Source organism: Panthera tigris, chromosome C2 (assembly GCF_018350195.1).
Source record: "Panthera tigris isolate Pti1 chromosome C2, P.tigris_Pti1_mat1.1, whole genome shotgun sequence".
Taxonomy (NCBI): domain Eukaryota; kingdom Metazoa; phylum Chordata; class Mammalia; order Carnivora; family Felidae; genus Panthera; species Panthera tigris.
The window spans coordinates 69,025,188-69,049,165 of NC_056668.1; the positions used below are offsets into that span (position 1 = coordinate 69,025,188).

Below are 23,978 nucleotides of genomic sequence, written 5' to 3' on the forward strand. Positions count from 1 at the left end.
TGGATTTGCCTGATGAGGCTCCTTTAAAAACCAAAGCAAACCTAAAACTTAATAAAGCTTGGAAGTTTCAAGCACAATGGTAGGCTTATTTTGCTGACTGACTTACTTTTTAGGCAGCGTGATGAGGCTTTGAAATCAAAATGGCCAGGGTTACCTCACACCACTCATCGCTGTGTATTGTTAGGCACCTCTGTAAGCCTCCATTTCCTCATTTGTAAGATGCTGACAATATCAATATTTACCTCATAGGGTTATTGTATGGGTGAAGTGGTGTCAAGCATGTAAAAAGCCCAATAAATGTTAGCTGTTAATTATTGACTGAAATCTAACTTTTGGATGAGGAGACCATGGTGGAATGGTCAGGGTGGGGGGGGGGGGGCGGTCTAAGGCCTGGAAGCTTAGGGGGGCAGGTTTCAATAAGCTGAGAAAGACAGAATGTGCCATAAGTGCTGGGTACTGGGGCTTTGAGAGGAGGCGACCGAAAGTTGGATGTGAAGGAGGGAACCAAAGACCAACCTCCACTTGCCTTGAAGTTTGGCCCCAGGCCTTGGGAAGAAACTTCAGCCTCAGGCTGCCCTCTGCACCTTATGACTGGGATGTGTTTCCAGAAGGAGCAGAGTCATCCATCAGTAGCTCCTTTTAAGGCCTTCTCCCTTACCTGGAGGCTACGTGCCAGGCCTCTGAGCTGGGCTACCTCCATGGGGGCCTTCACCATGCTGCCTCCTGCTGGCTCAGTCCACCAGCTCAAGGTGCTTCATGCTTTGCTGGAGTTCCTTCTCCATAAAGTAGATTAAGGGCTGGAACGACCCAGCCCAGAATAACGGACACACTAATTGGCAGTCATTAGAGGTCCTCAGCATTGATAAATCTTCAGGCCCTGGGCAGTATCTGCTGAAATCCATTTTTATCGACCACTTCAGGAGAGAAGGATTCAAGAGCCAGGGCAAATAAATGCCTGTCTAGATGCTAAGAGGGAGGGGCTGAGGCAACTGGTCCTCAGAGGTGCCAGATGGGTAGAGTAGGCTGTGTGCAGAGGCATTGAAAGAAAGAGGAAGGCAGAGGAAGGGCTTTGCTTTTTAACTAGGAAAGGTAGTAGTAGTTAGCACTTTTTGAGGACCTCAAACAGAGGCTGTGAGGGATGAGGCCTGAAACAGCAGATTGGGAGTGAGGTTATGTCAGAGGCAAAGGAACATAGCTTCAGTTTACTAAACTTCAGTTTAGTGAACATACTGTGGCAACTGTTGGCGCTGGACATGTCCTGGCCATTTCATCAGAGTCAAGCAGCCTGTTGGTCCTGTTTGTGTGATGGCTTTGAATGGGAGGAAGGGGAAAATGGGTTTTGGAGAGACCAGGTGTTCTCTTTCCCAGATGTTCATCTCCAGCCAACCCCAAGCCTGTGGGATGGCATCTGAACCCTCAGGAAAGGAGTGCTGTGCAGAAGTTGAAGGAACTCTTCTCATGAGGACTCTTTGTGGCATACAGGTACAGAGGATGCCACCTTGTGAACACAGAGTGGGGAAGAAGGGCTTAGCTTCCATCAGGGCTTAATCCTGGGGTAGTGGCGACTCTGGGGGCGCTCAGGTGGTTTGGCACTTGGAGTGCTGAGGATTTGAGAGCTCTGGAACAGCACTTTGGGTCAGAAGCTGGTACCCTCAGAGAATAGTACCTTATGCATCTTTCAGCAGCAGTGGGCGGCCAGAGCAGAAGAGGAAAGACATGGCAGATGTGGCCAGTGGAATGCTCAATGAGCACAGGTGAGCACAGGCTCCTGGACATCATGGGATCAGACTTTCCAGGGACTGAGATACCACATGAGGAATGAAATCAGGCCAATAGCAGAATTGTCTCTGCTAAGGGGAACTTCTTATCTGATGAGGACTAGAAAACTCAAGTTACAGAAGAATTATCTTGGCATTGAGGTAGTTATTAAATTGGCAAATATTTATTGGATACCTACTCTACAAAGGTACTATTATGATAGTGAACAAGACAGGCAGTCTTTGTCTTCATGGAAATTACAGTGAAGGGAAGGATTATTTAGTTGGAAAGTGCCATGGAGCAGAGAAGAGAATTCCAGCTGTGGATTTGGCCTTGAAATGCCTTGAAGGATGGCTAGAAGCTGCACTTGTGGAGATGGAGAAGAGCTACAGAGGAAAGGTACAGAGTGGGAGGGTTTGGTGAGTTTGGAAAATAGTCTTTATGTGGGGGTTGTGTGTGTATGTTCATTGCAAGTGCACGTGTAGGGGATTTGGGATAGTAAGAGACAAACGGGGAAAGGTTGGGTAAGTGGGCTTTATGTTCCACACTAGAGATTTAGGATTTTATTTAGTAGTTTATGGGCAGCTATTGGGAGATTTAGAGCAAGGAAAGTAACTTGATCAATCTTTTCCTGTCCCTGGTTGAGGTCACTTAGTAGCACTGGTGCTGGGCAGGGCTTCAGGCCATGATTGTTTCAATATGTTCTCTTCCTGGCTTTCTCACGGGAGCAGTCGTAATTTTATTTTTACCCACATCTATGTTTTGGGTGTGCGTCAGATTAGCAGCTCTATGCCTCCAGTTGGAAGAGAGCTTCTGTTCAAAGTGCTGTGTGGGTGGAGTCCTTCCGCCACTGTCCAAGGCCTACTGCCCCTCCTGGGTGTTGACCTTGACTGTAGAGGGTGTGTTCCTTGATTTAATGTTGTTTGCTTCCCCTACTTTTTCAGCTCCTTCCCTGTGCTTCTGAATGACCCAGGGTTCCTGCAGGGAGATTGAGCAAGGGGCAGCTTATGGTTTGGGTGTTAGCTAGGGGCAGCAACTAATAAATGAATGGCCAGTTATCTCTGGAATGTAGGTCTTTGCTTCAGCCAGATTTACTTCCATTTTATCATAAATACAAGCAGCTTCATAAATTTAAATTGGTTTCCTGAAACAGACCCTGGTTCTAGGAATATTTCTCAGTGTGGAAGACAGGATTGTCAACAAAGATGGGGATGCATTTTTAAAGATAAAAATCTATTTGCCAGGACATGGTCTACAGAGAAACAAATTTGGTGGCTTAAAACCCTGCTGTATCCAAATAAAGTGTATGGAGCAGATTTAACTTTCAGTGACTGTGATGTTTAAAAATATCCTTATGGATATGGCCTGGACACTTTATTCATGAGGGGAAAGCTGTGGCTCAGCTCTCATCCCTTTGTTGGACAGATAACTTCTCTCTGGCCATGGTTAAAGACTGCATCTTTCTTTCATTCCAGCTGGTAGTCTCTCAGTAGCTTTTGATTAGTCATGCAAGGACCAGCAAAAATAGCATAGACAGACAACAAAGATCTAGTCTTCTACTGGAAAAAGAATTCAGGGAAAATGGCCTGTTGATTATGGTTGTGTTGTAATTTAGTTTTTGGACATTAATTGTGTATTTCCTATGTGCCAGGAACTGTCCTAGGTGCTTATCTCGGACTTCACAATAGTACTATCCCTGTTTTACAGATGAGAAAACTGAGGCTCTGAGAAGTTAGGTGACTTGCCCAAGTCATTCAACATATATAATGGATTCTAACCTAGGTTTTCCACTCCTTCATCTGGGAACTGTGATGAGAATACCCTAGATGCCTGAAGGGAGAATCAGATGTTGGACCATTCAGTGACATCTTGGGGTCTCCTCTGGCTATGAAAGTACATTTGGCTATGACCTTAGGCCTCTTCTTGCTTTGCAGCAGAGTCATCTCTGTCCCGTTTGATGTCCAAGTTAACATCTGCTCATTGCCATGTGGACCTCTGGAGACCTTTATCTTCTAGTCCCCAGCTCCATGACGAATTGGGGAAGTGACAGATGGAAGAAGATCATATTTCAGAATTGAGGCTTCGTTCTGACCTGCAACCAGCTCAGAGGGAAAGGAGGGGTACTGGCCAGTGTGTGGACAAGTTGAGTTGCTACCCTGAGTTGGGGGTCCACACTGGGAATTTCTTTTATGAAAAAGAAAAAAACAGTGGTGTTTTTTCCTTAGGCATGTGGTGGGGAAAGAAACAGCAAATTATTTGATTATTTTTATAAATAAAATATTTATTAAACATTAGGTCTTGGAAAGGCAGAATTGGTGTGATTGGAAAGGTGCTAGGAAAGTGCTCTCTGCCCAGAGCCTCTCTTACCCTGGCAATGCTTGGCACTCAGAACAGTTCATTCATTCTTTTGGGCTAATAAACCTCAGCTAATCCTTTAATGAGTGCAAAAATAATGCACCCTGCTGTTAATTTAAGATTCCTTGGCTCCGGAAGAAGTAGAGGAACATTAGGCTGTGTGTGTGGGGGTGTGTGGAGTAGGGTGGGTGGTGTCTAGAGTGAATGGAATGAGTCGGATGTGGTGGGAGTGTTCTGGGATGGCTTCCTGGAGGAGAGAAATACTTAACATGGTGTGGTGGTAGAGGACTGTTCTTTCAGGAGCCATGGAAGTTACCGAACATCAGTTTTTAGTTTCTCAGATGATGGAATTAGCTCTAATAGTATAAGGTACAAAGCTGTTTTTAACTTCTAAGCTTTTATAATTGCTTTTTGGAAGCCCTTTCTGCTTTGGCATAGTAAATCTTTTTCACAGTGCCAGGGATTTAAAATTTTTAGAAATGACATTTAATTAATGTAAAAGGTACAATCTCTTTGGATTTCAAGCTGCCTTGGGATTTTACTCATTCTGCCCCCACCAGGGCCTTACTGCCTCCTCTCAGGTGTCATCCAGGAAGCCTCCCTGAGGGTGGCATGGAGGGAGGCAGAGAAGAGCACCTTCCCTGAGAGCGACTGCTGTACTTTCTGGACTAAAGAAACATTCCATGGGGTTGTGGGAGACACTTCCATCTGTGCCAGGAGCCAGATTTCAGGGAGGCCGAGTGATGAGCTCTCAGCTGGGGTCAGGACAGAGGGACCACAGATGGCAGACGGCTCTGGCTGCCACCTGACGGGGGCTGTTCTTGGGCTAAGGGGGTATGAGTGGCATCGACTGCTCCCTGTGAAGGACACAGGGGAAGCTTTTCTTCAGATCTAGGGAAGTTTTAGCAACAGAGTGGGGATTATGCTGTCTCTGTGGGACACTTACTTGAGACTGTGAAGACATGTATAAATATGAACAGTTTAAAGCTGTAGCACACACATACATACACAGAAAGTCTCTGCCTCTGACGTGGGTTCTGGATATTCCTAAGAGTTCTGTACATCTGTATATGGGAGTAATAGAAACATTCACTTAGGCCACATGTAGACAAGTTAGGCAGTGAGGCCTAAATAGTCACTGAGCTCTAATAAAAGTAAACAAATTTCATTTCTCATATTTTTTATAACTATGTCTTATTTGAGCATTTACTATATACCAGGTTTGTCCTAAATACTAGAAATGTATCTTTTCACATGTCATGACAGCACTGGGAGGTGGCTAAAATTCTTTATAGTTTATAAAACACCTCCATCATCTCATTTGATTCTCCCAACAGTATGTATTTGCCCATTATATGGGTAGGAAAGGGGCAGAAGTGGTGCCATTGGAATTGGAACTCAGAGCTCTTTACTGCAATTCCAGCCTCCTTTTTACCATACTGCAGTGCCCGGGGCTTTTCTTTGCCCCCTACCTTGTTCTACAAAGAGTTTCTTGGGATTCTGTGTCTGAGAGAGGTATCTGAGCAGGGTGAGCTTCCAGGTTGTGGTTTGAGGTTGAGAGCAAGGTAAGGGGGAGGACGGAATAGAGACTGACTGGCAGGGCCCTGGGGGATGTGTCAGGGGCAGTGCAACCATGGCTCAGGCTCCCCCTTCAGAGGGAGCTGGACAGGAAAACCTTCCACTTTGGGGAAGAACAAGGCTGTTCTCAAAGTCTCCTTATCTGTGGGGGGACTGATGATACAAAGACTCACTGATGAATGGGCAGAAGTTTTCGGACCCAAGAAGATATTAAAATAAATATTTAATTGGAACAAATTATGCTGTGAATCATTAAGACAAACATAAATCTCATGAATAAGGTTTCTCTTATTTCTCTGAATCTCAATGAAATATTTATTGAGGAAAATGAAGTGAGCTCACTGCTTTGCATGACTAAATGTCATTGCTGACTTTCAAGAGCAGCTTACTCAGGATCCATTGGGATCATGAGGATGGGGAAGGAGGCAGGAATATGTAAAGGCTGACCTAACATGAGCAGGGGTCAGACTGCTCAGATCTGGAAAGACTGAAGCAAAGTCTAGCATTGTGTCTGGGATAGAAAAGGGAATTCACTTTTGATTGGTCATTTGGTTATTTAATGTTGGTTTTGAAGGTCCCGGGATACTTTGTAATTTGGCGAATGGGAAGGATCGGCTTTAGGGTAAATGCTTTGAAGTTTGAGATGTTAAATCCTGAGACATCCTATGACTATGTCTGGAACTTAGAACTCTTTGATTTGGTGGGAAAAAAACCTCTCTGATTTGGATTAATGCCCTTGTGGGTGATACACAGATGTCCTAATCTGTGGCTGGCTGGTGTGGTGTGCTCTGCCAATGCTAAATCATGTAGTCATTGGCAGTATAGGTGGTAGGACCAATGGCCGCCTGTGGGGATTGAGAGGGCATCATCACCTCACCTGATCTCACCTAGGCTAGTAAAGGATATTGGTTCATCTCCCCACAGAGATCAACTCCAGCCCCTGACCTTGCTTAGCTGTCACATCCCTAAGGGTGCTCACAGCAGAGCTGGCTATTCTAGGAGGTGGATTTCAAGAGACGGAGCCAAAAGATAGCAATTATGGGTACCTGGGGCAACGAGGATACCCAAGGGCTCTGGTCTCACGGGACTGGTTTTGGCTGCAGCTGTCCCCCTGACAGGGTGGGTGGCCCTAACTCCTGGATTCATGATCTTTTGCCAGGCAGATCTTGTGTGGGTCGCATGATGGATGTTTCCATGGGTGGTCATGCTGTCCAAAGTCAAGGCTTGCTGCTCCAGTTTCATTCTGGTTTTCTTCTTGGAACGCACAAGTGGCTTATGTCAGCCCTCCTGGATGAAAGATGACTTTATTCCTTCCTCACAACAGTGCTCTAGTCTTGGAGAAGGCTCAGCCAGAATGTTAGAGGATTGTAGGTGACTTAGGACTGACTATATTGTTTTACTTGGCCTTAGGCTTCCCATTTTCTAAATCTAGGATATGATTAACAGGATTGGCATGGAAGGGGAACCCCCACTGCTAGCAGAACTACTGAATTCAAGTAAGTATGTACTGAGAATGAGCCATGTCCCAGCACTGGGTTGAATGCGCTCGAAGATAGAAATGTTAACAGAGAGATTCTTGTCTTTGAAGAAACTTAGCAGCTAGATGAGCAAATTATACACACACACGTACATACACATCTGTTTAATTATATATATGTATATTTATATATAAATATATACACTCATTTATATGTAATTTTTATATTAATTATACATATAACTTTTATATATTTATATATAAGTATATAGATGTTTATATATATCACATAGGTAAGTATTCATTCAGTGTTTATTTACTCAGCAGCTTCTTTTAGCAGACCATGAAGAAATCAGAAATGCTTAAGCTCAAGGTACTTAAGAAGACAGGTTCATAATTATAAAGTAAAGAGTAATATGAGTTTCAGGAAAATGTTCATTGTGAAGGGCTGTATTTAATGCAGAGGTATAAGCGTTTATTAGTAGATGAGAGGATGGAGCCACCAGACAGAGATTTTGACTGTTTAGATTGTTCTACCCCCCCAGGGGCACCTGGGTGGTTCAGTTCGTTGAGCATCTGACTTCGGCTCAGGTTGTGATGTCGTGGTTTGTGAGTTTAAGCCCTGCATCGGGATCTGTGCTGACAGCTCAGAGCTCTGAGCCTGGAGCCTGCTTCAAATTCTGTGTCTCCCTCTCTCTCTGGCCCTCTCCCACTCACTCTCTGTCTCTTTCTATCTCAAAAATAAACAAACATTAAAAAAATTAAAAAAATTTTTTAGATTGTTCTACCCCCAGGAGCTAGTATCTGGTACATAGAATGCTTAAATAAATGAATATTGAACAAATGAATGAATTTTGCTAGGCTGGAGTGATCAGAGAAAGTCTTGTGGAAGAAGTCCAGCTTGAGTGAGCCATTTAAAACGTGATAGAATTTGGGTAGTACTGGGGAGGGCATTTTAGATTTTTCAGGGGAAATCATTGCCACCACCACTGCACTCTGATACTGATTTCTCTTTCATGTTTATAAACTATTGTACAAATCACTTATGAGCACTCAGCCATTTCTTACCTTCTTTATCAGACTGTTAGAGAAGGGTTGACTCTGGGGCCCATGAATCTGATTGTATGATAAAGTGTAAAGGATAGTGATTTATTTTTACTTGAAACATTTTTACAGTTTGGAGATGCCTTCCAAGCCCTGTTGAATGAGGCTATGGATTGGAATTCTCCAGAAGGCCATTAGTTATTGAGTTGTGTTTGTTGTAAAACAAAGGAGATGTTTATAGGTGTCAGCTATTGAAGGCGCAGAGCGAGTTGGTATCACCGTAAGTGCTTCCAGTCACAGGCAGACCTGGTAGCAGACATGCAGGGAAAAAGACCAGACACTGTCAGCTCACTGCTGTGGGGAAGATGGGCCATTAGTGGCTTTAGATGTCACATAGCAGCCTTCTCTCTTTGGACTCCCAGCTGTTTCCTGTTGGGCGATCAGAGATTTTAGTTATGACTCTGAAAACAAGTGCCAATGAGAGATTATGGGCCGTTAAGCTTGCCAAATGGTGAGGTGAGTGGTGCCAGGGAGTTTGGTTGCAGTGGTTGTAGTGGACGTTCTGCAGGTGGTGGTGCTAAGGAGAAGGAGGGAAAATTCCTGGTGTCATGGGGACGACTTACCTCCTGGGAAGTGGGACTGGATGTCTCAGTGTGGCCTATGCTGCTGGAGGAGGCTTGCCACCACTTTGTTACTGCTATTGTGTCCTTGAGCAGGCTCTGAGGGGTGGATCCACTATCCTGTCTCATGTCTGGGAATACATGAGGCCAGGCTGTAGGATCCTTCTCAGTGGGCATTCACGGTAAAGCTGGGGAGAGGATCTCTAGTTAGCACTCTAGGGACAAGGAAGGCATTCAGTGGCAGTTAAGCCGAATCTGTGCTGAGCCTGCAGAGGGGGCACAACCCTATTTCAGATGCTGGAGTATAAGAAACAAAGTCTTTGCACCACCAACAACAGAAACAGCTACTTTACAATTTATAAAAAGTTTTCACATGTGTTATCTGATTTGAAATCCACAACAGCCTTCTGAGATAGGTGGGACAATGATTATTATCCTTGTCCGGATGAGGTAACTGAAACTCAAGCAAGTGAAGAAATTTTGCCTAAGGTTGCCCAGCTAGCAAGAAGAAGCCACGCCTTGAATTCAGTGCCTCTTGCTTTGTTCTGTTATTTCATGTTGTCAGTTCCTAGTCATGAGAATAGACAAATATGCATGGCATGACTCAAAGATGCTAATATTGTGAAGAGGGAGGCACAAGGTTAGAGCCAGTGTGGTGAGTAAGCATGGATTCCAGGAGCAGGTGACCTTGAGCTGTGATGCGAAGGAGAAGAAGCCATGATTATGATGGCAGAGGGTTGTATGCTGTCTTCCTGGGAATGCTGATAGGCATCAGCGTTCAGACCCACTCTTCATTATTCCTGGGCACGCAAGGGAAGATGGGGGGAGTCGAGGGCACTGAGGGTCTGAATAATTGAAATCAGAGGAAACACAAACATCTCTTTTTAACTTACAACATAATCCTCTTTTCCTAGAAATGCTTTCAACATACTACTCACAAATAGAAAAATGCTTTGGAATGGATTTCTTCCACACCTTGTCCTTGATTCCCCTGTGAGCAGAGAAATACTTAGGAGGGGAAAAGAGATGTGAAGAATCTGGATGACCTGCAGTTAGACCATCAGCCCCTCTGTTTGATTAGGACCAGGCTGTGCTGATCAAGTATTTATACTTGAAGCAATGGTGGCTCCGTGAGTTAGTGGCCCCATCTTGGTTTGGGCCCTGACTATGTAGCATAGGTGTGGAGAAAAAGGAGATAACCCACCAGCTTGTACCAAGAAACATCACATCTCATCTGCCAGTGCTCCCTGTTGACTCTGGCACACCCTTTAGCAACATCTCTTCTGCCTTCATGGCTTGCTTTCATGTTCACTATAGAAACATTGAATAAAAGAGGGAGTTTGTGGCTGAGAGTTGAGAGAAACTGCCTTACTTTTGCCGGGCCTCAAATGATTATGTTCTCTCCTTTTAAATAAATCATAAGTGAAAATTTCTCCACTTGAAAAGACAGACATCAGAAGGATTTTTCAGCAAGGTGCCCTTATTTTTTATTCAAAATTATGTTTAAAAATAATCCAGTATTACTCAAACTTTTTTCAGCCCCTGTTTATGAGTCTTTTCTCACTCAACCATTGGACTGTTTCAAATATCTGAGCAAATGCTTGAGAGCCCTTTCCACTTCCCACCACTGTTCCATCTTAGGAGAACCAGACAATGGAGGTTTGTCTGTGGTCTCATGACAACAACTGGCCACTCTTCTTCTTTGTGGTGATTTACCTCCCCGCTTTAAACTGAAGATAGTGGACAGGAATGACATCCAGTTACAACTTCCCCTTTCTAATTTGAGGGCACCAAAGCCAGATTCTCCTAAGAGACATAACACAAAGTTAAATGCTTGCAAGAATTTCTCATGATGTAACACAGAATGTAAAGGATATTCCCTCGCTATAACTTTGGGAAAGTTACTCATGGAAATGGAATGGCCCAGGCCCTGCTGTACCATGCTCTCCAAGTGACAGTTTCATCAAGTCCATATGTTCACAGATGAAGGAAGTGTTGTCACATGGCAAATGGCCAAGAACGCCCCTGACCCACTTCCACAGGATTGTCCAAGAGCGCCTGGCACATTTCACCCCTCAATTATTCCCATCGATTGTGAACAGATGGGCACAATACTCTTTAAGTCATAGTAAAGTGACTTGTATTTGGCCATTATCCAAGCAGAATGAAAGAAGGTGCTGTTGTCTATCTGGCTTAGCTACAATATAGGATTCATAAAATAATGACCCCTGGTTCGATAATGACAAAGTCCAAGGTTGCCAGGATGGGTGCTTTTATGGCAGCAGCTCAGAGACCATCATTCACAAGTTCCAAATTGGTTACAGATTTGTGGGATAGACTTGCCTTGTTGTTGGCTTCCTTTAATTTCAAACTCTATGGCCTCTCCACATTGCATCAGCTTGTTAAATATCTGGTAAGATTTTCACATTGCAGTTTGATCTAGTTTAGGATTATTTGCCAATATAGGAAGGTCTCAATTTACTCTAAACAGATGGTTCTGAGAATAATATGCATGGATCCTAAAGCATTCCTGACACAATTATTCTGGGTGATTTTTCGTATCCTCTTCCCCTTAGTGAGGTTTTTGGGTCTTACACTCCAATATTCATCGTAGTAATTAGACTAACTTGCCATTCTGTGTCACCTCCTTCCTAATTTCATCTTCCAGGAAGTCTACTTCGCTTGACTCTATTTACTTGTGATCATAAGTTCTAGACTAATAGAATCTTAGTTATTGATGAGATCTTAGAGTCCATTGAGTCTAACTTCCACTTGAAGCAGAAATTACCTTTGTACAATCTCTGACTGATGATGATCCATATCTTCTGTGACAAGGTGCTCATGACTCCACAAGATGACTCATTTTATTATTGGACAGATCTAATTGTTAGTAAATTATTTTATGTAATTGAAATCTGACTTTGTCTAATTTAGGCATGTTGATCTTAGTTCAGCCCTCTAGAGTAATACAGAGCTATGTAATTTCATTTTTACTTGAAGTCATTCAGGTAATTGAGGACAGCAGTTATTATTACCACACAGTCTATTTGACGATGCTTTATAGTTTTTGATTCATCCTTGTGTCCTTAATTTTGTTTTCTTTCTCTTATTCTTCACTTATTATTCTTATTCTACATTATTTTGTGTCCCTAAAGAATTTATGCCTTTGGGTGAGGATGTGGAGAAAGGGGAACGCTCGTGCACTATTGGTGGGAATGCAAACTGGTGCAGCTACTCTGGAAAACAGTATGGTGGTTCCTCAAAAAGTTAAAAATAGAACTACCCTATGGTCCAGCAATTGCATTACTAGGTATTTACCCAAAGGATACAAAAATACTAGTTCAAAGGGACACATGCACCCTGATATTTATAGCAGCATTATCTACAATAGCCAAACTATGGAAACAGTCCAAGTATCTACTGACTGATAAATAGATAAAGAAGATGTGGTATATATACACAATGGAATATTACTCACTCATCAAAAGGATGAAATCTTGCCATTTGCAATGACACGGATGGAGCTAGAGACTATTATGCTAAGTTGAAATAAGTCAGTCAGAGAAAGACAAATACCATATGATTTCACTAATATGTGGAATTTAAGAAACAAAATAAACAAGCAAAGGGGAAGAAAAAGAGAGAGAGGCAACCCAAGAAACAGACTGCTAACTATAGAGAATAAACTGATGGTTACCAGAGAGGAGGTGAGTAGGAGGATGGGTTAAATAGGTGATGGGGATTAACGAGTGCACTTGTTGTGATGAGCGCTGGGTGTTGTATGGAAGTGTTGAGTCACTATATTGTACCCCTGAAACTGATATTACACTGTATGTTAACCAACTGGAATTTAAATAAAAACTTTAAAAAAGAATTTATGCCTTTGATGTATACAATGTTTTAAATTACTCAATTCTTTTCATCACTCATGTATTCCATCCATTAATATTTAAGTATTTTTCTGTATGTGCAGGTCTATGGTAAGTGCTAGGAAAACAGCAATGACTAAGGCCAACTCCATGCCATCAAGAAGTGCTTATTGATGTGTCTCATTCTGACTTTTGTCAAGTTTTTCATTATACCTATAGTCAAAATGATCAGTGGAATAAAATCAATTAATGAAAAGAGAAAACCACAAGACTGGAATGTTGACACATACATGCTTTCAACTAATGTTACATTTGTTTAACTGATGACTACTCCTTGCCCCTCTTTCCACTAGTTACTTTATGTTTTTTTTTTAAATTTTTTAAAAAAATGTTTATTTATTTTTGAAGGAGACAGAAACAGAGCATGAGTGGGAGAAGAGCAGAGAGAGAGGGAGGCACAGAATCCGAAACAGGCTCCAGGCTCTGAGCTGTCAGCACAGAGCCTGATGCGGGGCTCAAACTCAAAAACTGTGAGATCATGACCTGAGCCAAAGTCGGAGCTTAACTGACTAGAGCCACCCAGGTGCCCCTACTTTTTGTATGTTAAAAGATGTTTGTCTGGGGGGTGCCTGGGTGGCTCAGTCTGTTAAGCGTCCGACTCTTGATTTCAGCTTAAGTCATGATCTCATAGATGGTGAGTTTGAGCCCTGCATCAGGCTCTGTGCTGACAGTGTGGAGCCTGCTTGGGATTCTCTGTCTCCCTTTCTCTCTGCCCCTCCCCTGCTCTCTCTCCCTCTCTCTCTCCCTCTCTCTCTCCCTGTTAAAATAAAGACATAAACATTTAAGAAAATAGATTTTTTAAAAAAGATATTTGTCTCTGAAAAAGATGTGTTTCTTACAAAGGTTATTTAGTTATCAGACACTATTGAGGACAGAAGCCTGTGGTGAAATGAACTTTTGGGCTGAGAATGGAAGTCTCAGCCCAATCCTGTTTTTCTGATTGGCCATTTAAAAGTGGTAGTTTTACTTTTGCTCCATGTAGAAGAAAGGTATTCCTTATGAGTTGACAATATAAGGAAAAATAAATGAAAATTTAAACCAAGTGATAAGATGTCATTGGTCCCTCAGGAATTGAATAAGTCTATAGATTCCTGACAAATATTGATTTGGGTCCCCAAAAGATACCTGGATAAACAGCTTGACAGAGGGGAACATTATGAACGAAGAACCCTGGTATTGTGCCCCTACTCAGATGCTGTCTCTGCCCTCTTCAACTGGCCCTGAAGGGTTCTGGGGTCTAGAGTCACCTCATGGGCCTGACCCTCCTGTGCCTGTTCCTTGTCCCTTACCCTACTCCCCAATGCTAGCTGCCCTGTCAACATGGTTACACCTCTACACAGCAACAGCATCAGCTTTCCAATCCAGAAAAGCCATGAAGGTGTTCTTGGTCACTTGCACTTGACATCTAGAGAGCCAAGCCAGAAACTATGAATTGAGAAATTGAGGGCTGTAGAATGCTGATGAGCAAAATTGTGCACAGCCTTATCTGTCTGCTTATGTGAGAGTGTTTCTAAGAAAGTCCCTAAAGTCTCTGTCACTCAGACAGCTTTTGTTTGAGTGAGAGAGTCAAGCCGTACTCAGGAGCAATAGCTGAATCATGTCCCAGCATCATAGTGGTGTGGAAAGCCACTTAGATAGGCTGGCCCTGTTTATAGACTCTAAAGGTCCCGTGTTTCTTCCTGCTCATGTCCTTTGTTCTCTTAGAGGTCAAAACACTCTCCATCACTGTTCCACTGTTCTGCCTGAAGTCTTACCTGCTCTAAGGACCAGCTGAAAACTCATCCACTCTGCCTGCACATGCCAGTCCATAGCTACTCCTTCTTAGATTTAGTGATCACCACAGATACGTTCTTTAGGTTTGGCATATTCTGTACTGTTAGGGAATATGTCTTGTCTTGGCCACTATACCTGGTGGTAAAGTGTGGCATGGGTAGCATGCTCTGCTTCAATCATTTGGGTAATGGCATCAAGAGAAAGTAGCTGGAGAAGCAGCAGAAGGAAAGCTGGAGTAGCCTTCCTTCTCGGAAAGTGGTGGTGGGCTGAGGTCAGGGGAGGAAGGGATAAGGTATAACTTGACCTAGTCCCAAGAGAAAAGTAGACATTGCAGTCATCACCTTCAATCACCCATTTACTCACCATGGCCCTATGGGCAGGACTATTTCCCTCTTCATTTTCGTTCCCTTCAGACTTGTTTTCCCCTGCAGGGCCAAGGCCATTACTGATGTTTGTTTTAACCTCATTTATCTGTGAAAGAGATTGGCTGCATAAAGTGAGGGGAAGAAGGCAGGTGACACCATTCCATGTGATTTACTCTAGAGCCCTGCCCCATCAAAGGAAGCCTTGTTGGTTTTCTTTGTGACTTCCAGAATGTCTAGCTCAGTGACATAAAATATGTGCTTTGTAAGTATGTGTTGATTGTTTGAGTAACATTTGCCAAGCTACATAAAACGAATGAAATGAATAATAACTCATTTATTTATGGGGCAACTTTCACCATTCAGAAGATAGAAATAGCCTTATAGCAGCAAAGAAGCCCATGCACATTGAGACCAGAACTTATTGACTTATGACTGTGCAAATTAAAGTTCCTGATTGAGCCATCTTCAATATTTCTTAGAACAGAAACTAAAGGGAGGTGCTATGACTTGCTGGTATGTTAGTGATGTCTACCCAGGAAGGAGGAGACAGTGAAACTCCTAGATATTTAATATGGGGGCAGACATCTCTCTGTACATCTCAGTATGGTCTGGCAAGGGTTAGGTGGTTTACTCTGTTCAAGAAGTAAAATTGTTTGAATATTCAAAAAAACTGCTTGAAGAGTAAAGTCAGGAAATCTACCTGGGATACCTGGTTTCCCAGTGAGACTTTAAAGAAAAGTCTTTACCGATAATACCAAGTGTTGGTGAGGATGTGGAGCTCCTGGAACTCTCTTTGCTGGTAGAGTATATATTGGTGCAGTAACTGGGAAAAAATTTAGGTGGTATCTATTATGTATCTCCCCATGACCCTACAATTCTGTGCCTGGATATGCTCAACAGGTATGAGGGTTTCTCTTCATTATAATATGTACAAGAATATTCATTATCAGCTTTATTCATAACAGCCCCAAACTGTAAACAACCATAATGTTTCTATATGCAGTAGAATGGCTAAATACATTGTTGTGTATTGATGCAACAGAATGTTATACAGCAACCAGAAAGAACACTCTATTGGCATACTAACAGCATGAAGGAATCTTACAAACAGAATGTTCAGCAAACAAGCCAGATATAAAAGTATACATACTCTACTCATTTATATTAAGTTTAAGAACAAGCAAACCTGTTGTGTGGGGTAGAGGTCAGATAAAGATTAGTCTTGATTGGAAGGGGGAGTGAGGGAACATTTGGGTAGTTGTAAATGTTGTAAATTATTGTCTGGATGGTGGTGACATCAGTGCATACATATGCAAAGATTTACCCAGCTCTTAAGATTTGTACACTTTGCTGTGTTCAAGTTATACTTTAATAAAAGAAAAAGAAAAGGGAGAAAGAAAAAGGAGCTGTTACTAAAGTATGACACTGAGTAGTTTGCCCCAGACCTCTGTATCTTTATTTATTGGCAGGTTATCAGTGTCCTTATGGCTCTTGCCTCTGAAGCTTCTGGTGAAGTTTAGCTTCTTACTCCTGTTCTCAACTTGCTCTGGAAAGAGTTCAGGTCTGGGAGTCAGGAGGCTTCTGCTATAGTCTCTCTACCCCTCCTGCCAGCTGTTTACTTATGGGTAGGATCACCAGAGAAGTCTATGAAAGAGGCATCTCAATGCCTCCTTCACCTATAACCCACAGAGTTTGGTGAAATCATGTTAGGTACAACATGTTAAAGAGTTTTAGGAAAAAATCAAAAATCAAAAGCGTCACCCAAATACCAAGATGATTATTATACTTGAACTTGATGAAGTTGATAGCAGCTACTGATTTTAATCATATGAAATGCTGCCATTAAAGACCATGTTGTGACTTCAGACAATTGGGCAGTGATTTATGAATCATTTTGGTACTCAGCCCAAGGCAGTCAGTTGCACACGAGGGTGACTTGTGTGTAGGGAAATGCGGTGATTACAGAAGTAGCTATTGCCATGAGGCCTGGGGGTCCTCCAGGCGACACACTGGTCAGCATCAGGGGTTCAGGATGATGTTCTTTTCACAGTGAAGGCTTTGGACCAATGTAGCTAGGTGAACAGTGCTCTACTCAGACAATCCAGTCTAGTTCTGGCTATTCTACCAAATGGCTGTGTGACAGAGGCAGTCCCTTCACTTCCCTGGGCCTTAGTTTTCTTATATATAAAATGGGGCACTAGATGTCTTAGGTTCTAGAGCTTTAACTTCCTGTGTGTCTTCCTCATACAGCTAACTCTCAGTTATTTCTGTACATGTATTATATGGTCAACTTTAAATCCTGAACTGACTTTCTCTTTTCACGTGGCTGTTTTCTGTCTATCCTAGTCTTTGTGTTCAGGAAAGGCAGATTCATTTTTGAACAAATAGATCTTTCATAACTCAGCTGTGAACAATCATGTTGTCTCCTACCAATTATTCTGGATTATTGATTATCCATCATTTTGATCACCCAGTATCTTTCTACCATTAGTGCAGGTGACTAAGTGCTGCTGAATGACACCACTCTGTCCCTGTCCCTCCTGCTTCCCTCTGCTCCATTGGATTCCTAGCCTGGCATGCCTTGATGAGCAAAGCTGAGCATTGGTAATGTTCTGGGTTTGGCCACGTTTTCCTAAGGATCGTGAGGGCAGCTCCGTCAGTGCTTCCAGGGCCTGGGGTCTGGCACCTGAGCCAGTGACAGTACTGGTGTGAGGAAGATGAAGCCAGGGAGGAGAGACCTGCCAGCGCTGGGGAGGTGAGCACTGAGGTGTAGCACGACATGCTTATGGGCTTCTTGCCCAGCCTGAGCTTTTTAAGGCTGAATGAAAATGCAGAGCCAAGGAGAAAATCTCTCATTCTCCCCAGGCCAGGCTGGGCAGAGGTCTTATTCTGCACGTGGCAGGACCTGGGGAAGGAAGAGGAGGGGTGATGGGGCCAGGAGAGGGTGACTTGGCAGTGTCTGGGAAGGAATCAGGCCCTAGTATTATTGCTCAGGGAACTGGAGAAAAGCTGCATGGCACCTTTATTTTTCCTGTTCCTTCATGACTGTTTCTGCAGGGATTTTTCTTCCTGTCTCATGTTCCAGATTCTTCTGTGGGGGTTCTGTGGGTCAGGGGCAGGAAACTAGGCCAGGCCTTGGCCTCTGAAGACACTGTTTTTTCCCTGGCAGCACCCCCCTCTTTGGAGAATAGTCCTGATTCCTGCTCTTGGGGTGTCTAAGCCCTTTTCTCTGAAGTTTTGTGCCTTCTTTTCTCTGTGTTGCCTCTGCCACTCCCTTATTTGGTGTGAGAGTTTGCTTTCTGAAGCCCCTCCTAGATGATGGCATACTGACACTTCCCTGCCCACTCCCAGCTGAAGCGGTACTCACTTCAAAGCAGGCCCCCAGTGGGGACTAAGGCCACTGATTCCACCTATGACCAAATCCTTTGGGTTCTGCATTCTGGGAACTGTTTTGCAATGTGGTGGTGCAGATTTCTTTTTTTCTAAATTATCCATAACAGTGGCAAAACCTTGTTTTTGAATGTTACTTTGATTTTTGGAAACAGCCCAGCTTCATTTGGGGAAATCTAGAGGAATAGGAAACCAAATCTGGGCAAGCTGAGTGATAGTGGTTTTAGTATTAAAAAAAAAAAAAAAAAAGCAAGGTTTGCCTGTGAAGTAATGATGCAATTTACTTATTGTTTATTTAAAAATGACAGTGAAGGTTACACTCAAGAAGAGACCAAAAATGTTTTCAGCATCTACTGGGATAAGCATAGAGCCCAGGGGGGCAACTACAAGGAAGTCCCCATTTTTCTGTTCAGTTTGGGTCGGGGGTTGCTTATGGGTCTGCAGCATCATACAAGGCCAGGGCACTCTCTGTGACTGCAGACACACTCCTGTGCCTTGTGGGGAGGGAGGAGTGGACTAATTTGGGGCTACTGTCAAGTCCTCTATAAATCCGAATTCAGATGTTGCTGGGGAGGGAGACTGAATGAGAGGATCTGTGTCAGAGAGGACCACCTGATGTGGACAAAGCTCACCCCAAGCCAGTGGACCTGCATAGAACCACAGGCAAAAAAAGCTTGAGAGAAGTGGGAATAGGTCAATGTGTTCCTTACGTAATTCAAGTGGCCTTTGTCAAGCTGTCTTAAAGAGCTGTTCTTTGAAAGAGTTGGGGCTGTTAGAGCCGGGGTCTGGGCTATGACCAGACAGTCTGGTTCCCAGTGACTCAGGCTGTTTTTCAAAACAGTGACCGAAGACATGGGGGAAGTTGAGATGGCTGCTGGAGAGAACTCTCGCCCAAAGCTGTCAACAACCAGGTTTTTCTTTCGTGGGTGGGGTCCTCGATGGTGAACTGATGTCGGGGACATTCTAAATACATCTATCCAGTTGCTGAGCTCAGAGTCAGCAAGGGGTCTATTCTGGGGTAGGGGGTAGGGCTGATGCAGATGGATCATCTACTGTGTACCAGGCATTTATATACATCATCTCAGGTAAGATGGACATTATGATCCCCAAGTACAGATGAGGAAACAGAGCTACATATAGTGAAGCCTCTTCCTATGATCTCCTCACTGCCTTCTCCCTTCTCATTGCACTCTTGTTCAGTCTTCGTGTTCTGCATGTTGCATTATGATTATTTTTCCACTCACAGCGATTCTAATGGAATTGGTTTAGGGTGGGGCCAGGCTTTGGTATTATTTTAAAAGCTCTCCAGGTGATTTTCATGTGCAGCCAGGGATGAGAACTGCTGGTCTAGATCATAGATTTTTCATTTTTGTGTATCCCCAGGATCTAGATCAAATTTGAGTGTGTTGCAGAATGAGTTGGAGAGTTTGTTAAAACACAAGTTGCTGGCCGCATTCTCAGAGTTTCTGATTCAGCAGGTCTGAGGTTGACCCAAGAATGTGCGTTTCTAACAAGTTTCCAGGCACTGCTGCTGCTGCTGCTGCTGATAGTGGTGGTCTAAGGACTAATTCTGTAAGAGCCCCTGATCCCTTGGAACAAGTGTATGCACTCAGTGGATGCTGATTGAACTGGTACACACCAGGTTGTCCAAGGATTTGAACCCTGGCTTGATTGGTAGCAAAGCCTGCTGTCTTACTATGATTCTAGGCCTACTGTCAGGGAACCTGGAAGGACAAATGAGGTGGCCCTGGTGTCTGCTTTACCTCTGAGAGGAGGGTAGAATGCAGCAGTCTTTAGAGTCTCCTCACAGGGAGAGACAATACCAGTTTCTTGCCAGAAAGCCTAGTGGCTGTTGCATGTTCAGAAATTCTGAGTGGAGGTTCGAGGCAACTAAGAGGTCCTAGAGTCCTAAGCCAGGACACAGGTTGCTGATGCAAGGTGTGACCTGACAAAAGATGGTCACGGAAGTGCACATCCCAGAGTGTTTGTTATACAGGGCTTGTTGAATCTGCTTTAACAAATTCCACCTTGTTTGTGCTCCACAGGAAATTCAGAAGATGGTTTAGTGATGTCAGAGGTTGAGGAGTGGGGTTCTGAGCCATCCTGAGTAGGGGAAAGGTTTGTTGGGGTAGAGCAGCTGTGACAGTCTGGGTAACTGGAACTGGAAAGGATGTTTCAGGCCAGAGCAGGAATATGGTGTTTAGAAGAGGGTGAGGAGAGGTATGTCGGCAAATGCAGCAGAAGATGTGGGGAGTTCCCTTCTCCTTCTGGAGGGATGTCTTGGACACCTGGAGACTTATGTTACCAGGTTTTGTTGAACAATGAATGATTTTTAAAAATCCACCCTAAAACAAATCTTCATTTAGTGCTTGCTAGGTGCACAACATTGTTCTAAATGCTGTGTGGGACCTCCAAAAAATAAATAATAAAATGCGGAGTATGATATGTCACATAATTGGTGCAGATGGGTCTTCAAGAATTGGGGGAGGAGTCCTTTGGGCTGTGCGCCTGTGGAAAGCTTTGGGAAGGCTGAGTCCACTGGTCCTGCAGGCTGAGTGAGTGTGAGATGGGCAGTGATAATGGACAGAGTGATGTTGGGATGTGGCTCCTAATGTATGAGTAGCTTAGGCTAGGTATAATGGAGATTTGTGGGGAGTGATGGTGAGGATGTGGATGGTAAGGGGAAATGAATGTAAGATCCTTGTTCTGGATTGTTGTTCTATTCCGCCCTCAAAGCATGAGAACTGGGACACTTGGGGACCCTCCTGGGGCCCCCTAACTTTGACAGTAGGGCTGCTGGTACTGACTACTTCTTAGAAGAGTTTCTCCAAGGAGTCCTCACACACAAAATTTCATCTTTTTGGTTTTCCAGAAATTTTGGAGTTGGAGGGAGGACAGGAAAGCTCCCCTCTACTACTTTTTACAGTTGGGAGGACTGGGATCTAGGGAAGGGAATGGGCAAAAATATGATGCTCTGGGTGTGGGTTGGATGCAGGGGATGGATGAGATGGACATGTGAATGGAATGCTGTTAGCTTAGGGCAGGGGTGAAGGGCACAGTCTTCCTGGAACAGCACTGGGACATGGACGCTTGATTCTAGCATTGTTTCTTGTGCAATTTGTATTTTAGTGGGTCTGGGAAGAAGTATGGAAAATAAGAGAGGTCAGAATGGCGGTGATGTGGGGACCATGGGGCTCGCCATGGCTACAAACCTGAGCCAGAGCAGGCTGGTGATGCAGGAGGCCTACATGTGAGTGGTCACCAAGAGTTCCTGACTGACTGGGCTGTCTTTACCTATGAGGGTAACAGCAATGACATCCATGTGGCTGGCACTGGCGAGGGGGACCTGGAGGAGATGGTGGAGGAGCTCAACAGTGGGAAGGTGATATATGCCTTCTGCAGGGTGAAGGACCCCAACTCTGGCTTGCCCAAATTTGTCCTCATCAACTGAACAGGTGAGGGTGTGAATGATGTGCGGGAGCATGTGCCAACCATGTCAGCACTGTGGCCAGCTTTCTGAAGGGGGCCCATGTGACAGTCAATGTGAGGGCCAAGGAGGACATGGAGCCTGAGTGCATAATACACAAGATAACCAGGGCCTCAGGTGCCAACCGCGCCTTCCATGGGGAGAGTTGCCATTTCCAGGACATGGGCCCCCAGGCCCCTGTGGGTTCTGTGTACCAGAAGATCAATACCATGTCTTATATCTGAGCCAGCAAAGACAGCTTCTGGGCCAAAGCAGAGGAGGAAGAGGAGGAAGAAGAGGTGGAGGAAGAGGAGGAGGAGGAGGAGGAGGAGGAGGAGGAGGAGGAGGAGGAGACTCACAGGCTGGACAAGTGGCGGGAAGAGGAGAAGTGGCAGCCACTGGAGCAGGAGCACCGGGAGCAGGAGCTGTGTGAGGCCTCCCTCCAGGAGCAGTGCTATCGGGAGGAACAAGGCGGTGAGGCTGGACCCCAGGGGAAGTGTGAGCAGCAGGAAGTAGTTTCAAGGAATAGAGAGGAACAGGAGCCTGTGTGTAAGCAGCCAGCACATGCATGGAAGATTTTCAAGCAGAAGGAAAAGGCCATGTCCACCATGTCTGTCTCCAGCCCCCAGCCAGGTGAACTGAGGAGTCCCTTCCTGCAGAAGCAGCTCACCCAACCAGAGACCCACCTCAGCAAAGGGCTGACCCAAGCCTCATCAAGGCCCAGGGTAGATCTCCATTAGGAATCAGTACCTAGCACTCTGCTGTGTGTGGTACAGACGGAAGAGGCCCCAGTGCTGCAGCACTAAGATGGTGGCTCTGAGCATGTGGACCATGGGGCTGAATGGAAAAAGGCTCTGTGCTCAGACCCTATATGACTACCAGGCAGCCAAGGACACTGAGATCTCCTTCAACACTGAGAACCTCATCATGGGCATTGAGGTGATCATTGAGCGCTGGTAGCATGGCTATGGGCCAGATAGCCACTTTGCATATTTCCTGCCTACTCTGGAGCTCATTGAGTGAGGACCCTCCACTGCTGGCTGCACCAAGGCCATCCTTCCTTTCTCCGCCCAGATGTGCTTTACTTATTGCTGGGAGAGGTGGTGTTCATGGTGTGAGAGCCATAGACACTTCTCCAGGAATGGAGGAGTCTTGTCTTCCCAAAGAAGATAAGCCCTTGGGCTTTCTCAGTCTCAGTGGCTCAGCCTCTGTCTTTCTAAATGCAGCATTACTCTGCTGATTCTCAAACATGCTCTGGCAGCTCCCAGGGCCTGACCAGCCTGGCCTTTGACCCCAACAGAAGACATTGAATCAAGCCCTGCCCATCACCAGCCCTTCAGTGGCCTCTGCCTGAGGAGAATGGCACTGCCAAGCTGGGCGGGGGCATTTGCCTTTTCTTTCTTTTCCTCTGGACTCTAAAGGGTGTTGGCTATGGCTGTTAGTGACCCTGGGAAGCGTGAACTTAGTAGAGTTTATGCCTGAAGTCAGAGTCAGTCATGAAAGTTTGGGCAACAGTAGATCATCTTTCTGGATCCTGCTTTGTGCTCCCGGTCCTCTCTCCCTTTGCCTGGGCTGTGGTCTGTGAGCAATGGGGACAAGGGTGACCAAGCCTCCATCTGTGTATATGAAAGAAGCTATGAAAACATCAGCAAACATGTATCTTTTCGTGTGGTGAGCCCTCTTCTGCTGGCCCTAGTGTGTGGTCTTAACTGATTCTGGTTCAGGAAAAGTAACCAGAGTGCCTGTGCCTGCTGTCTCGCCTATTTCTGTCCCAGCCCACCTGTGTCTGCTTTCAGAGTAAGAATTGCCCTACACAGGCCCAGAGGTAATTTGCCCTGTTGTGACCTGAATGCCCATGTGTGGAAACAAACTCTTTTCCTGGGTGTCTGTGATGTGTTTGTGTGCACACAGGTACCTTCAGACCTTGGGCCAACCACTAGACATCTGAAAGAGGCATAAACATTAAGATGTAGGGGGAAAAAAGAAGGAAAAAGAAGAGAGGGGAGGTCAGAGCAGCCCCAGGCAGAGCATACGTTTCCAACATCTCTTAGTGGCCCCAGCAGGCTGGCATCTCAGGGTTTGCAGGGCCTGTCCTGGTACTGTGGCTTCAGGAGTGTCCTCCCCCAACCAGAGTTCATGCTGCTTCCACCCTTCCAGCCTTCCCTGGGCCTCCATGCCCACCCCTGGGCCCAGTGAGAGCTAAACATTTAATCAGAACTGCAA

The 23,978-nt window shown here is 44.7% G+C and overlaps 1 pseudogene; it reads left to right on the forward strand.

Annotated features, from left to right (window-relative positions):
* The first annotated feature begins 20,864 nt into the window (after positions 1 to 20,864).
* On the forward strand, positions 20,865 to 22,778 carry LOC102969554 (annotated as a pseudogene).
* Positions 22,779 to 23,978: the final 1,200 nt, after the last annotated feature.